Source organism: Podarcis liolepis, assembly GCF_965112155.1.
Source record: "Podarcis liolepis genome assembly, chromosome: Z".
Lineage (NCBI taxonomy): Eukaryota > Metazoa > Chordata > Lepidosauria > Squamata > Lacertidae > Podarcis > Podarcis liolepis.
This window is the reverse complement of record NC_139570.1, coordinates 35,493,041-35,508,197: the sequence shown is the minus strand read 5'-3', so window position 1 is coordinate 35,508,197 and position 15,157 is coordinate 35,493,041.

Here is a 15,157-nt window from a genome sequence, read left to right as displayed (position 1 = left end):
ACTTCAGGAACTAGCTTGGCATAGAGAAAATGGATGCAGAAAAGTTTTGCTCCTTCTCTCATAACACGAGAACTCATGGATGTCCAACAAAGTTGGATGTTGGAAGATTCAGGGCAGATAAAAGGAAGTCCTTCTTGATGCAGTGCATAGTTAGACTGTGGAACTCACTCCCACAGGAGGTAATGATGGCCTCCAACTTAAATGACTTTAAAAGAGGATTGAACTGATCAATGGAGGTTAAGAGCTGTTTAAAAGTGCAACAGACTCCTTCTCCTTCCTGGGAGGTTTTTAAGCAGAGGTTGGATGGCCATCTGTCTTGGATGCTTTAGTTGACATTCTTGCATGTCAGGGGGGTTGAACTAGATGACCCTTGGGGTACCTTCCAATTCTATGATTCCAAGGCTATCAATGGCTTCTAGCAGTGATGGTTACATTCTGCCTTCACTGTCAGAAGCAGCAATGCTTCTAAATGTCAGTTGCTGAAAACCAGAGCAGATAAGAGTACAGTGGACACTTGGGTTGCGCACATGATCCGTGCGGGAGGCACGTTCACAACCCGCAGCATTCGCAACCTGCAGCACCACGTCTGTGCACACATGGGTTGCGATCTGGTGCTTCTGTGCATGCGCAAAGTGTGATTTAGCTCAGCTGCGCATGCGTGAGTGCTGAAACACGGAAGTAACCCGTTATGGTACTTCTGGGTTTCGGTGCATCTGTAACCCGAAAATGCACAACCTGAAGCATCTGTAACCCGAGGTATGACTGTACTCTTGTGCTTGGATCCTGCTTGCGGGTTTCGCACAGGCCTCTGATTGGCCACTGTGAAAACAGGATGCTAGACTAGACTTTATGGGTCAAAAGCAGCACTTTGAATTGGGCCTGGGAACTAATTGGCAGCCAATGCAGTCAGGCCAGGATCAGTATAATACGCTCAATACATCTTGCTTTGGTGAACCCCTTGGCTGCTGAGTTCAGCACCAGTTTAAGTTTTCAAAGTGTCTTAAGGGGCAGCACCATGTATAAAGCATTGCAGTAATCAAACCTGCAGGTTACCAGAGCACAGAGGACGGAGTTTGGCAATCCCTTTCCAAATAGGGGCGCAGCTGGGCCACCAGCAGAAGGTGATGGAAGGCACTCTGCACCATCAAGGCCACCTGAGCCTCGAGCAACAGCAAAGGATGCAGAAGGAGCCCCAAACTGTGTACCCATTCCTTCAGAATGCACAAATAGCTTCTCTGCTTTATCTAGATTGAGCATCAGTTTGTTGGCTCTCATCCAGTCCATTACCAAGGCAAGGTTATGTTGAACCTCAGATTTGGATTAGTTTCTTTCATCTCGTATTTGGACTTAAGAGGAGCTACTGCTTAGGGCACCCTGACTTTCATCTCTTAAAGGGAGAAATGAGCAGGCTGCAGCAATGTAATATTATAAAATTCATGAGACATAGCCTAGGGACTGCTCAAGAATCTAGCCCTGATCTCCATCTTCAGAAAAACATGATTAAAGTCAGGTTCGCTGCCACATACAGATATTCTTGATGGTTCCACAACCTCCATATGGACCACCTGCAGTTGGCAAACATCTGATTCAGGGCTTTGTAAAAAAAAAGTTTAGAAGAAGCACCTTGAACATGGGCCGGCATCTGAGTCCTTCTCCACCACCAAAATATCAAAGCTTGAAGTTCCTTTAGGAGAATGCTAATCTCAGCCCCAAATTTTGTTGAACATCAGAAGAGTGTGCGAGACAGAGACGGCCCACGACATTTTGCCACTGTAGGCAAAATGCCCTGATGCCCACCAGCCCTACCCAGTAGATCCACGTCCCCTCCCACCCTTTGCCCTTTACATTGCGCCACTGCTGCTTTCAGCCCCATTGTCACAACTGTATCTTCACAGTTGGTTAGAGTATGGTGCTAATAATGCCAAGGTTGTGGGTTTGATCCTGCATACTCCTGCACTGAACAGAAGAAGAGTTTGGATTTGATATCCCGCTTTATCACTACCCGAAGGAGTCTCAAAGTGGCTAACAATCTTCTTTCCCTTCCTCCCTCACAACAAACACTCTGTGAGGTGAGCGAGGCTGAGAGACTTCACAGAAGTGTGACTGGCCCAAGGTCACCCAGCAGCTGCATGTGGAACAGCGGGGACGCGAACCCAGTTCACCAGATTAGGAGTCCACCTCTCTTAACCACTACACCACACTGGCACACCAACACTGCAAGGGGTTGGACTAGATGACCCCTGGGGGTCACTTGCAATTCTACAATTGTCTGATTCTATGATTCTAAGCTGCAGCTGCACCGACGCTGCCAGCATGATGCTGCTGCGGCAGCAGTTAGGGTGCCGTGGTGAGAGCAATGGGGCTGTGTTGGTGGCATGGGTGAAGTCACAGTGAGTCTGGCAGCAGTGCAACAGAAGGGGGGGTTGGTTCCACTGCCTGAAGCAAATGGCTCCACTTAGCCTAATGCACAGGCTGCCTCTGCAACTGCTGGATCAGGCCAGTGGCCCATCTAGTCCAGCAACCCGTTCTCACTGTGGCCAACTAGATGCCACAAGCAGGAACCAAGCTCAAGAGCACTCCCCTGCCCTGTGGTTTGCAGCAACTAGTACAGTGGTACCTCAGGGTTAACTACTTAATTCATTCTGGAGGTCTGTTCTTAACCTGAAACTGTTCTTAACCTGAAGCACCACTTTAGCTAATGGGGCCTCCTGCTGCCGCTGCGCCACTGCTGCATGATTTCTGTTTTCATCCTGAAGCAAAGTTCTTAACCCGAGGTAATATTTCTGGGTTAGCGGAAGCGTATCTAACCTGAAGTGTATGTAACCCGAGGTACCACTGTACAGTCTTACCTCGGTTTAAGAACAGTCCGGTTTAAGAATGATTTAGTTTACAAACTCTGCAAAACCAGAAATAGTGTCCCAGTTTGCGAACTTGACCTCAGTCTAAGAATGGAATCCGAATGGTGGAAGGGCACCAGCGGCAAGAGGCCTCATTAGGGAAAGTGTGCCTCGGTTTAAGAAAGGTTTCAGTTTAAGAATGGACTTCCGGAACGGACTAAGTTCGTAAACCAAGTTACCATTGTATTCATAAACATTACTGCCTCTGACCATGAAGGTAGAATACAACCATTGTTACTAGTAGCCATCAATAGACTTTCCCGCCAGGAATTTGTCCAATCCTCTTTTAAAGTGAATTTCAAGCGTGTCCGATATGTGCATGACTGCATGTGTGCACATCACACCAAACCCAGAAGTGACCTGAAACTGTTACAAAACTGTCACAAAAAGGGGTGGGGCGGGGCATTTGCAGTCTTTTCAGTGGCATTTCAAATATATGAAATTTCATTTAAACTCACGGTGCCTTGGAACGTGTAAATTGGGAGTTTCCTGTACCCCATTCACTGTTGGCAATTTACGGCAGATGATGATAGAACAAAATAAAATTCATTAAATTAGAGATGAAGGAAATTAAAAATGAAATTAAATATGGACAATTTGTATTAAAAAATAGACAAAAAAATTGGCAAGGCTAGAAGGAACAGTTAATAAAAATAGAATAATCTTATACACAAGCATCTATAGAAATGAGGCAACTAATTGATAAAGTGGAGACTTTGGAAAGTAAAAGTGAAGTTCTAAACAGAGATGGGCAGATATTTGGATAAAAAGGTAAAGGGACCCCTGACCATTAGGTCCAGTCGTGACAGACTCTTGGCACTAATGAGGCTAAGGGAAAATGAGTTCTATCTAAGATTGAGAGTGATTGCAGAAGAGGAGGGTGAGTATATTTTTTTTGGCATCTGTCTGTCTCAAGAGATAATGGAGTGCACCTTTAGGGGTGAAGCCAAATCGCTGCATTACCAGCACCAAAGTGACCTTCCTGGGCCTTGTGTATGGAGGCCCTGGGCTGCCCAGATGACAAGACTCGCTGATGTGGTTCAATGGAAAGGAAAGCAATACATCTTGCACCAGCTTAGCTGCAGGAGTTGCCGGAAGGAGGCATACAAGACACCATCCAACCGTCTTAGGGACTCTACTTCAGATTTGTGTAGGGTTTCCTCCTTAAGATATATCACAGGCCATGGAGGTTTAGGATAAGAGTTTTCCATCTCCTAGATGGGTTACCTGCTCAGGTTGATGAGCCTCATCTGCTCCTATGATATTAGGGATAAAGTTTTTAATTCCCTGGCATGCATTTTGGAAAAAGATGTGGACAATATGGAGGCAGAAATAGAAAAAAAATTACAGAATTAATACACATTTTGCAAAATTAGCAACATACTTTATGGAGAAATCCAAACTGGAAATGGAAGAAATATGAGTGGATGAGACTGAAGAAACAGAACTGGGAGCTGTGGGTATAGGTTAACATTTAATTGAAGCCAGAACTTTTCCTTCTAGGAATAATGAATATACAATTAGAAAAGGACCATGGAACATTATTTCAATATATGATCACAGTGGTGAGTTTTTTATATGCACAAAGTTGGAAAGATTCATAATTACCTACCATGGAGGAATGGTTGCTAAAATTATCGGACTTAGCTGAGATGGTGAAGTTGACACGTTTAATGGGGGGACGGGACGACAACCATTGTTGATATTTACTAAAGATCAGGTATTCCTCTTGTGTAAAAGAAAAGAAAAGAACTTGTGATATCTGGGTTTGGGGATTGAATAAAATATTGGATTTTAGAAAGGGGAATAGTTGGATATTACCTTGGAGTGAATGTTTTGAATAATTTTCTATATGTATCTGTCAGATGAAGAATGGGAAGTTTTCCTTTCTCTTTTTTGTTACCCCCCTTTCCCTTTTTTCTTTCTATTTCTCCCCCCCCCCTCCTATTTTTAGTTTGTGGTTTTTGTTTAATTGGTTTATTTTATCTTTGATATTGTAAAAGAAAATTGGATGTTTGATATTAGCTATTGTATATCATTTTATCATTTTCCAAACTTTAATAAAATCTATGGGGGGAAAGAAAGAAGAACAGTTGATGAAGTTGGGCATGTTTAGGCTGGATAAGAGGCGACTGAGAGCAGATATGACAGCAATCTTCCAATATCTAAATGGCTGTCACATGGAAGATGGAGCAATCTTGTTTTCTTCTGCTCTGGAGGGTAGGACTTGAACCCATGGCTTCAAGTTACAAGAGATTCCAAGTAAACATTGGGGGGGGGCGGGTCTGAGTGTAAGCAGTGTTCAGCAGTGGAACAGACTCCCTTGGAAGGTGGTGGAGTCTCCTTCCTTGGAGGTTTTGAGGCAGAAGTTTAATGGCCATCTGTTATGGATGTATTAGTTGAGGTCCCTGCAGTGTAGGGGGTTGGACTAGATGACCCTTGGGGTTTCCTTCCAACTCTACAATTCTTTGATTCTGTGTTAGGTTGTGGTCCTGCTCCTGGGCTTACCATTGGGGCATCTGGTTGGCCACTGTGAGAACAGGATGCAGGAGCAGTCTATCAGGATTCTTATGTTCAATTGGAGCCTCGGATGAAATACTTTATCCCAGTCTGCATGCTTTCTGGAACCATTTTTAACTTCCATCTCAGGAGAGATAATTCAAAATCTCCTCCTTAGCATCACAGTCCCCAGCTCTTCCAGTCAGCCCTCATTCCTTTATTGGAGAGGGAGGGTATGTCACAGCCTTGAAACCAGAACCCTTCTGCTGCCAACAACAGAGGGTTGATCAGCCTCGACCAGCCTTTATCTGTGGGCAACAATCCAAATCAGCCTCAATCAGTCTTTATCAATAAAGACGTACCAAATTTTGGTTTGCACTCCCAAAATCCCAAATTGTGACGGCCCCTTTCTGAGTATGGGTTGGGAAAATGACGGCCATGTGGATCGGCTCTTAACTTCGAAGCAACCTCAATGGAGCCTATGGGGAGCCCCCTCCCTGGAATAAATAAGTGCCCCCTGTACATCCGTGCAAGGTTCTAAACCTCAGGCTCTCCTGCACCTTCTTATCGTGCCTTTATTTTATTTTATTACCTTTCCTCCCCCGCCCCTTTCTCAATCTATCCAAAAAGAAAGATTTTGGAGGAAGCCAGTTTAATATTCATGACTGTTAATAGAGCAGACCCCTTTTCTTCCAGACTCATTGTTGCCCTGGTATTTCCTTCTCTGTACTCCCACAGTGATTCAGAAGGACTTTAATATTCATGGGTGTTAATAGAGAACCCCTAGTATATTGGGGCATTGTTCGGAGGTGTACATATTGCAAAGGACTCAATAGCCACTGTTTCCCTTTTCTCTTTCTTCTGCCCCCCTCCTTCCCCCTCCCTTTCTTTCATTTTTTTTCCTGCACTCCAGATTGTGATGGGACCCTCCCCCCTCCCCCCCCAAGTCCTTTTCTCCTTTAGAAAAGGAAACATCTTTATTCCAGCTTTAGACTTTCTGGTTTCCTATTCAGAAGGCCTCCGAAATAATGTCAGGAGCAAGAACAGTGCATCAAATCAATCTTGCATGGTCTTTTGGAGACCAATTTGACATCCATGGAGTCGTGGTCTCTTTTCGCTAGCTTTTTTTTTTTTTTTAACAGAGGAGGGGTGATGAAGAAAGACGTGCAAAAGAAGGAGGGGTATTTTGGGAGGGAGAGAAACTAGAAAAGAGCCCAAGGATGGAGTGATTCGAGGGGGTGGGTGAGAGAAGGAAAATGAGCAGAGATGTCAATGCGATAAAAAAAGATTAGCCCCCAACAGCTGCTTTGGGGTGGGGTGGGGTTAGCTGGGAGGGGTCTTTTCCAAGCCTCTTTCAGCCCCCCTAGTGCATGAATAGGGATGCTACATAGGCGCCGACTCCATGGGGCTTGAGGGGGCCCGAGCCCCCTCAAAAATTCGTTTGGGGGGGCTCAGCCCCCCCAATAATCTCGGGCGGCGGTGGGCGTGTCCGCGGCTTTTATAGGGCGCCCGGCGCGCACCAGCTCAATAACGGGCACCGGTGCGGCGGGGGGCGCCGGGCCGGGGGAGGCCGGCCTGTCTCCTTGGCAACCCCATTGAGCAGCGCCGGCTCCCCCGGGAGGGCCATCCCCCCGCGCCGCCGATCGCCAACACCGCCGACGCTGTGGCTGCCCGAGCCCGAGCCCGAGCCCGAGCCCTACCCGAAGCCCGAGCCCGAGCCCGAGCCTGAGCCCGAGCCCGAGCCCTACCCGAAGCCCGAGCCCGAGCCTGAGCCCGAGCCCGACCCGGAGCCTGAGCCCGAGCCCAAGCCCGTCAGTCAGTCAGTCAGTCAGGAAGGAAGGAAGGAGAAATGGGGAGGGAGACGAGGGAGGAAAATTGCGCACAGGGTGAAGAAAGGAGAAGGGCGAACAAGACGAGCTTCCAACCCAAAAAAGGGCTGGAAGACTGGGAGGATGAAGGATCGGGAAAGAAAGCGACGCCTTCCCTGCCCGCGACGTCGCCTGCTTGTCATTGGCAGTGCAGCGGGCGCCCAGAGGGGCTGGGCACCGGCGCAGGGCCGCTCCACAGCCGCGGAGGACAGCTGCGCGGCTAGCAAAGTGCGCCGCGTAGAGCGCGGCCCTTGTGTGGCCCGGTGGCCAGGCAAGCTCGGGCGGGGACCCCCATGCGAATCTAAGACGGGAGAAGAGGGCAGAGCAAAGGGGGTCCCTTCCCCAACCTCCGGCTCTGAGACTTCCCTGTGCCCCAGAAAAGCGAAAGGATTTTCTCTTCTTCTTTTTTTATAAATATTTTATTAAGTTTTCAAATACAAAGTTAGAAACATACACTGAAGAAAAAAGTAAAAGAACAAGAAAAAGAAAAAAAGAAAAAGAAGAAAAGAAAACCAACCATTCAACACATTTTTTATATAACTAACTGGACTTCCTCGCATCTCCCTTACCCTGCATTCTTTATAATAAAGATATCAGCAAATTATTACCTTGTTTCGTACCTTATTTTGTACTTTTCAAATACTATACCTCTAAATTTAACATACTTTTCATCAGTTACTTATATCTTAAATTAAACATAGTATTACCTTAGATTTTGACCTTTTCTTACTTAAAATATAATTTCCTGTTTCCCAAATCTAATTGCTGAAGCTATAGTTTCCGAATCGTGTAAATTTTTAACATTCATACAACTTATATTGTTTTTGTAAATAGTCCTTAAATTTTTTCCAGTCCTCTTCCGTTGTTTCTTCTCCCAAATCTCGGATTCTGCCAGTCATTTCAGCCAGTTCCATGTAGTCCATCAATTGCGTCTGCCACTCTTCCAGTGTGGGCAAATCTTGTGTCTTCCAATATTTTGCGATAAGTATTCTTGCTGCTGTAGTTGCATACATAAAGAAAGTTCTATCCTTCTTTAACACTTTCTGGCCAACAATGCCCAAGAGGAAGGCCTCTGGTTTCTTGGGAAAGGTATACTTAAATACCTTTTTTAACTCATTATAGATCATTTCCCAGAAGGCCTTCACTTTTGGACAAGTCCACCAGAGGTGAAAGAATGTCCCTTCAGCCTCCTTACATTTCCAACATTTATTATCAGACAGGTGATATATTTTTGCAAGCTTGACTGGGGTCATGTACCACCTATAAATCATTTTCATAATATTTTACTTCAAGGCATTACATGCCGTGAATTTCATTCCGGTGGTCCATAACCTTTCCCAGTCCTCAAACATGATGTTATACCCAATATCCTGAGCCCATTTTATCATGGCTGATTTGACTGTCTCATCCTGAGTGATTTTCTCTTCAACCTGCCCTCCATCCTCTTGCAGAAAACTCTTTGCCTGCCCTGCCCGTATCTCGTTTTTGCTTTTTAATTCCACACACGCACCCTTCGGACTTCGTGGCAATCGGGCGCACGGGTGCGTTTCCTAAGAGAGTGAGGACCCCCGCCTCCTCCTCACCTGCTCCCTCGCCAGCCAGCCAGCCGCGCGCCCTAGCCGGAGAGCCCCGGCCGTCCCCGTCGTGCAATCGGTTGGATCTCCCTTCAGCAGGCCGTGCTCACAACTCGGCCCAGGGACCCCCAGCAGCGGATCTCCGGCTCAGCTGAAGAATCCGGCAACAAGCCCCCTCCTCCCTAATCGCTCCGCCGAAATACGCTCCAAAACCCCCCAGATAGGCCGCCGGCCGCCAAGTCTAGTGGCGCCCTGAGCGAGGGTCTCTCCCCAACACCGCCACCTCGAACTGCGTTCTCCCGGCTACCCGAGCGAACCAGCGGCAGGACCCCGGTATGGGCCCCCCCAATATTTTTTATAAGTCGGCGCCCCTGGGATGCTATGTGTGTTGGGGGGGGGGCGGAGAAAGAGAAGAGGCAAGATTGATTTATGGTTCTTGAGCGTCAACATTTATTGCTCTTAAAGTGTGCAGGGGAAAGTCAAGAGAAAAGGGGGACCCCCATGGAAAGAAGGAGGCCTTTTGTAGGAAAGGGGATCGAATGAAGAGCGGAGAGCTCATCTACAGGGACTGATGGGAATTTGATTGGCGAGGGGGGGGTGTATATGTGTGATACAGATTCTTTTATCGCGCGCTGATCTCCCTGGTTCTTTTTTTGGGGTGGCGATGTGAGAGAACGGGGTTGGTTCTGCAGCTGATAACTAACTATGGGGGGGGGGAGGCAGATTTTCCTTTTTCCCTAAAAAAAAGGGGGGGAGGGAAGAAGGAGGGAAGAGAAAGAGTCCTCAATAGCTCTTGAAGGCCTCTCTGTGGCTACAATTACCAATTTGTGAATGGGGGAAAAGAATAGGGTTGAGTTTCCCTCCCTTGAGTTTGTCCTCCTTTTCACCCCATATCCACACACACCTCTTTTCACCCCATGTATACAAACACATCTTCTTTCCCCCCATCTTTTTTCTTTTGAAAGAAATCCACCCCAAATCATACTGGGTGGCCTTTCTGTGGCTAGTTGGTAGCTGAGCCACATGTGGCTGTGAAATTAATGAACTTGAGAATTATATAGATGCAGATAGATAGATAGATAGATAGATAGATAGATAGATAGATAGATAGACAGACAGACAGACAAGGATATAGAAGGATTATTATTTATTACCTGTCCTTCCACCCTGAGGCTTCAGGGCAGGTTACAACATTGAAACGTAACGTCAGAAGCAGTTTAGCATAACGTATACAGGTGTAATGTAATGGGGGAAATAATAGGGTATTCTTTTGGGTTACACAGTTTATCTGCATTTACTGCTGAAAACGCATAAGGACAATTTTTTATTTTTTAAAAAAGGAATAAAGTAATGGGCCTACGTTCGTCACGCCCATTCATTTCAATGGGCCTACTCTGAGTAGGGCTCCTGTTGGAGCCAAACCCCTAAGAACTCAGGCATAGTGATTAGAATGTTGAACTAGGATCTGGGAGAGGCTAGGGTTCGAATCGCTGCCTTTTTGCCTATAGTCTATCTTTTGGGGATTAAATGAGGACTGGGACCTGGGAGACCAGGGTTCAAATCCCCACTTGCCCCCCACGTACGTGGTTCATTCTAGTTTCACATAGCCACATGGGTCCCTCTCTGCATGCAATGAGCATGCAAAGCCTAAAACCTTTCAGGCAAAGTATTCGGAAGTTGATTTAAGTTAATTGAGGTACTCAGAGTAGGTCTATTTAAATTGATGAACACGACTCGTTTAGCTCCCATTAATTTCAGTAACACCATACATTGAAAACATGTGACTTCTCCCCCACAAAGAATAATAGGAACTGCAGTTTCCCCTCTGTCGAATTACAACTCCCAGCACCTTGAACAAACTACAGTTCCCGGGATTCCTTGGGAGAAGTAATACATAAAGGTATGGGTCATTTAAGTTAGGGGGCATTAAAAAAGGATGGTGAGGAGAGAGCCAGAGCCCCCCCCCCCCATTCCCCACTAAGCGGAGCTCTGATTCCTTTCATTCACCCGTCCTTCCCAGCAAGCAAATCGATTGGGACCCCCCCTCCCCCGAGACCAGAATGGTTGGGAGGGAGCGAGAGATACATTTTAAACCAGTGGCTGAAAGTCTGTCTTTTGAACTTTCTCTCTTCAATCCTCCCCCTCCCCAAAAGTCTCCTCTCCTTTCGCCTATACTAGCAGATTTCCTTCCCAACATCTGCTTGGCCACCAAATCTAGGCTCTAGGGCAGATCTTTAAGCCTCCCTGGTTAGGGCTGGAAAGGGAGGGGGCAAGTCATTAAAAAGATATTAGCGACCCCGCGAAGACGCAGCTAAAGCACCGGGCCATTTATTGATGTAGTGGCTGGGGGGGGGGCGAGCAAAAGGAAACCAACCAATTTCTTTTAAAAAATAAAATAGGGATTTCTGGACCCTGGAAGGAAAAGGCACTCCCGCCTGCGCTGACTTCAACTGCCCCCCCCCCCCGCCACTTCCAATGGGTCCTTTTAGGAAAAACGCCGCCGGTGTCTCTTGCAGCTGAACCATCTGGGAAGGGGGCTTGCCCGGCACCCCCCCCCCCGCCCCATCAGCCTCTGCCTTGCTGCTCTTCCGTCAGTTTCCTGCCTTCTCCTCCGTTCCCCTCTTGTTGAGTTCTTGGGACTTTTCCTTTCTCTTCGTTTTCTATCTCTCACCCTCTCTCTGCCTCCGTCAAACACGCGCGCCCACATTCATTCTGTCTCTCGCCCACTCCTGCCTTTCTCACCCCTTCTATGACGACGACGACGACTAAATTAATATTACTACTGTAAATATTCTCATTATTGCTAAATAATAATGGGTTTGACGCAGAGTGCTCAAACAATGGGTCTGATGTATCCAACTATGTTTTACTCAGAGTTGACCTATTGAAACTAATGGAACCTTAGTGAGTCAGGTTCATCGAATTCAACGGGTCTGCTCTGAGTAGGGCGAGTAGCGGATACAACCCAGTTCTTCCCTGCCAGCTGCTTCTTCTCCCCGCGACCACCTCCTTAAATCTTTTCCATGCCATCTCTCCGCATTGACCAACAACAAAATAAAATTAAAACCATCCCTCTTTAAAAAAAATAGAAAGGATAAACTAAGCCTGGAGCCATCAGGTCCTTTGCCAATGGAAGCCAAGCTCCCAAGCTCTTCCTCCTCAGCCTGAGATTATGCGCTCTCGTTTTTGGTGGGGTCCACTCCCCTCCCCCCCCCCCCGCAGATCATTCTCAAGGTGTCATCGACGAGCACGTTCTTTCAGATTTCCCAAGCTCACAAAAGGCCAAGCTGCTGTTTGGGGTCTTTCCCCCTCTTCTGCTTTCTGGAAGCCCCCCGCCCCAAGAACAACAACAACAGCAGTAACAAAAGAAAGAAATAGCCAACGTTTTTCAACAGCTCTAACTCAAGGAGGGAGCGGAGGAGGCGCCCCTTTTAACTAGAGGCGATCCGGGCCTGGGAGGAGCGGGGGGGGGTCGCTTGTTTGTAGGGATCACGTTTAATTAGCTGTGGACAATTCCAGGAAGACAAAAGCACCTCAGTCTGGATCCAATCCGAAACTCATTTGGAACAGCCTGAACAAAAAAAATAAGAAAAAGAAGAGGGATCAAGCAAAACAGCTACAAAGGGGGCTTTCTTTGGGGAGGGTGAAGAGGAGAAGGCAGGTGACTGGCACGTGGAAAAGAACAAGCCTCCGTCTCCCCCCCCCCCCAGGTCCGAGGTAGGACTTCAGAAGAGTTTTTCAAAGCTGCTTCAACATCCTTGACGGGGCTTGCCCAGCTCCTAATGGGGGAGAGAAGACAGAGGAACCCTCTTTTTGGAGAGCCGCGCCTTTTCGCCCAAACGCTTGGGAACGTCGCCAACTGTTCCGTGCGCCCCGGCTGCTCCTCGCCTGCAGACAATGCCTTTGGAAAAGCGGGCCTAAGAGGGAAGGAAGGAAGGCAGCGGAGCTGGGGAAGGGCATCATCATCCAATTAATGTTTTCATCGGGCATCCAAGGAAGCTGAATGGTGAAAGTGTGGAACAGATAAAAGAAAGGCCTTCTTCACACAGTGCATAGCTAAACTGTGGAACTCTCCGCTCCCCCAGGAGGCAGGCAGTGGTGGCCACCAAATTGGGTGGCTTTAAAAAAAGGGTTGGACAAATCCATGGAACAGGAAAAGCACTATGGCTGCGTTCTACCTCTATGGTAGATGGCAGTAAATGTTTCTGAATACCACTTGCTGGAAACCACAGGAGTGGAGAGTGCTTTTGTGCTTGGGGTCCTGCTTGTGTTGCGGGTGTTCCATTAGGGCATCTGGTTGGCCACTGTGAGAATAGAACACTGGACTGGAACATTAAGCGCATAATTAAACTGTGGAACTCCCTCCCACAGGAGGCCGTGATGGCCACAATCTTGCATAGCTTAAAAAAAGGAATGGGCAATTTCATGGCGGAGAGAGCTATCAGTGGTTAGTAGCCATGATGGCTGTGCTCTGCTTCTGGGTTGGAGGCAGCAATACGTCTTCAGACCAGTTGTTGGAAACCACAGGAGTTGTTGGTCCCTGTGAGAAAAGGATGCTGCACTAGATGGGCAAATGGCCTGAGCCAGCAGGCTCCATTTATGTTCTTAAGGGCACATCCCAGGTGGGCAAGAACATTTGAGGTGTGAAGCAATGGCCTTCGGAAGGGTTATGGTGGCCAAGTAGAGAAGCCAAAAAGGCCTGCACTTGGCTTGAAATATTTGCCACCCCACCTGCTTTTGAGCAACAAGCCCTTGCTTCAGTTAAGTAAGCACCTGAGAGCCAGTGTGGTATAGTGGCTAAGAGTGGTGGACTCGTAGTCTGGTGAACCGGGTTTGCTTCCCCGCTCCTCCACATGCAGCTGCTGGGTGACCTTGGGCCAGTCACACTTCTTTGAAGTCTCTCAGCCTCACTCAACTCACAGAGTGTTTGTTGTGGGGGAGGAAGGGAAAGGAGAATGTTAGTCGCTTTGAGACTCCTTAGGGTAGTGATAAAGCAGGATATCAATATCAAATCCAAACTCTTAAATAAACGACCCTATGCTGGCAAGAGCTTAGAAATGAAAACAATAAACACATTTCCTTTTTAAAGAAGGAAAAACGTGGCATCAGTTGACCCGCTTATGCCCATTCAGCTACACTGATTGACAGAACTGGCCTTGTGACAAGTAATGGCCACTCCACATTTGTAATAACTTGCTGTTTTAGTGTGGCAGGACCTATCCCTTGGAACTCCCTGCCTATTGACATCAGGCAGGTGCCTTCACTGCACTCTTTTCCATCACCTGCAAAAATCATTTTTGTTTAGGCAAGTCTGCCCAGATGCTTAGGGAGACTTAACCTGTTCTTAGTCTGTTGTTACTTTAACTTTTTGAGTGTCTTAAATTATTGTTGTTAATGTTCCTTGGTTATATTTTTATTGTTTTGTCTTCTTCGTAAGAAGCTTTGATACTTTGCAACAGAAATACAGTAATAATAATCAAGCGGTGTACAAAGCTTATGAAATAAATAAGTTAATAAATAAATGTAGGGGAGACACTTTGCAAACTTCCAAGAAGCAGGGCTCGTGTCGTCTTAAAATTAATTGCCAAGGTCAAGGATTTGGAAGTAGTGGGCAGCAACCATGTAATCAATTGGCACGCCATGCTGTGCATTAATGGCCTCCACTTTGAAAGATGGCACTCGGGGGATTTTGAAAATGTACCTGTATGGTGCCAGCCACCCAGCAGTCTGATCTTCGAGTGGCTGAGATATTTAAAAAGCCCATTTCATTCCCAGAGTCTTGACTTCTCTGCAGTCTCTCTGGTTCCTGTGTAAACATAGCCCAGGTCCATCAACAGTCTGATTATCATAGCGGAGAAGGGATTCAGGCATTGTGTCATTCTCTTTGCCTCTGTGGGCATCACCAGAACCATAGTGAGATATTTGTGCTCCTTTTCCGCTCCTATAATGATATTTTTTTCAAGATCACTTTAGCAAATAGTCCCGCACATTTTTAATGAAGTGGAAAAGGCAGCTTTGGGGTGAATGTGCCGTGTTTCTGAGCTATCCCATCAGTTCATAATAGGGTCTAGGGAATAGGTGAATTGCTCACCTATTGTTTCGGCTTTTTGCAGATTCTCATTTTAAAAATATTATTATTATTATTATTATTATTATTATTATTATTATTATTATTATTAAATCAAAGCCAGTGTGCTGTAGTGGCTAGAGTGTTGGACTAGGACAGGGTTAGCAGCCTAAGGCCTGAGGGATGGATGTGGCCCAATTGCCTTCTAAATCTGGCCCGAGGACGGTCCGGGAATCAGCATGTTTTTACATG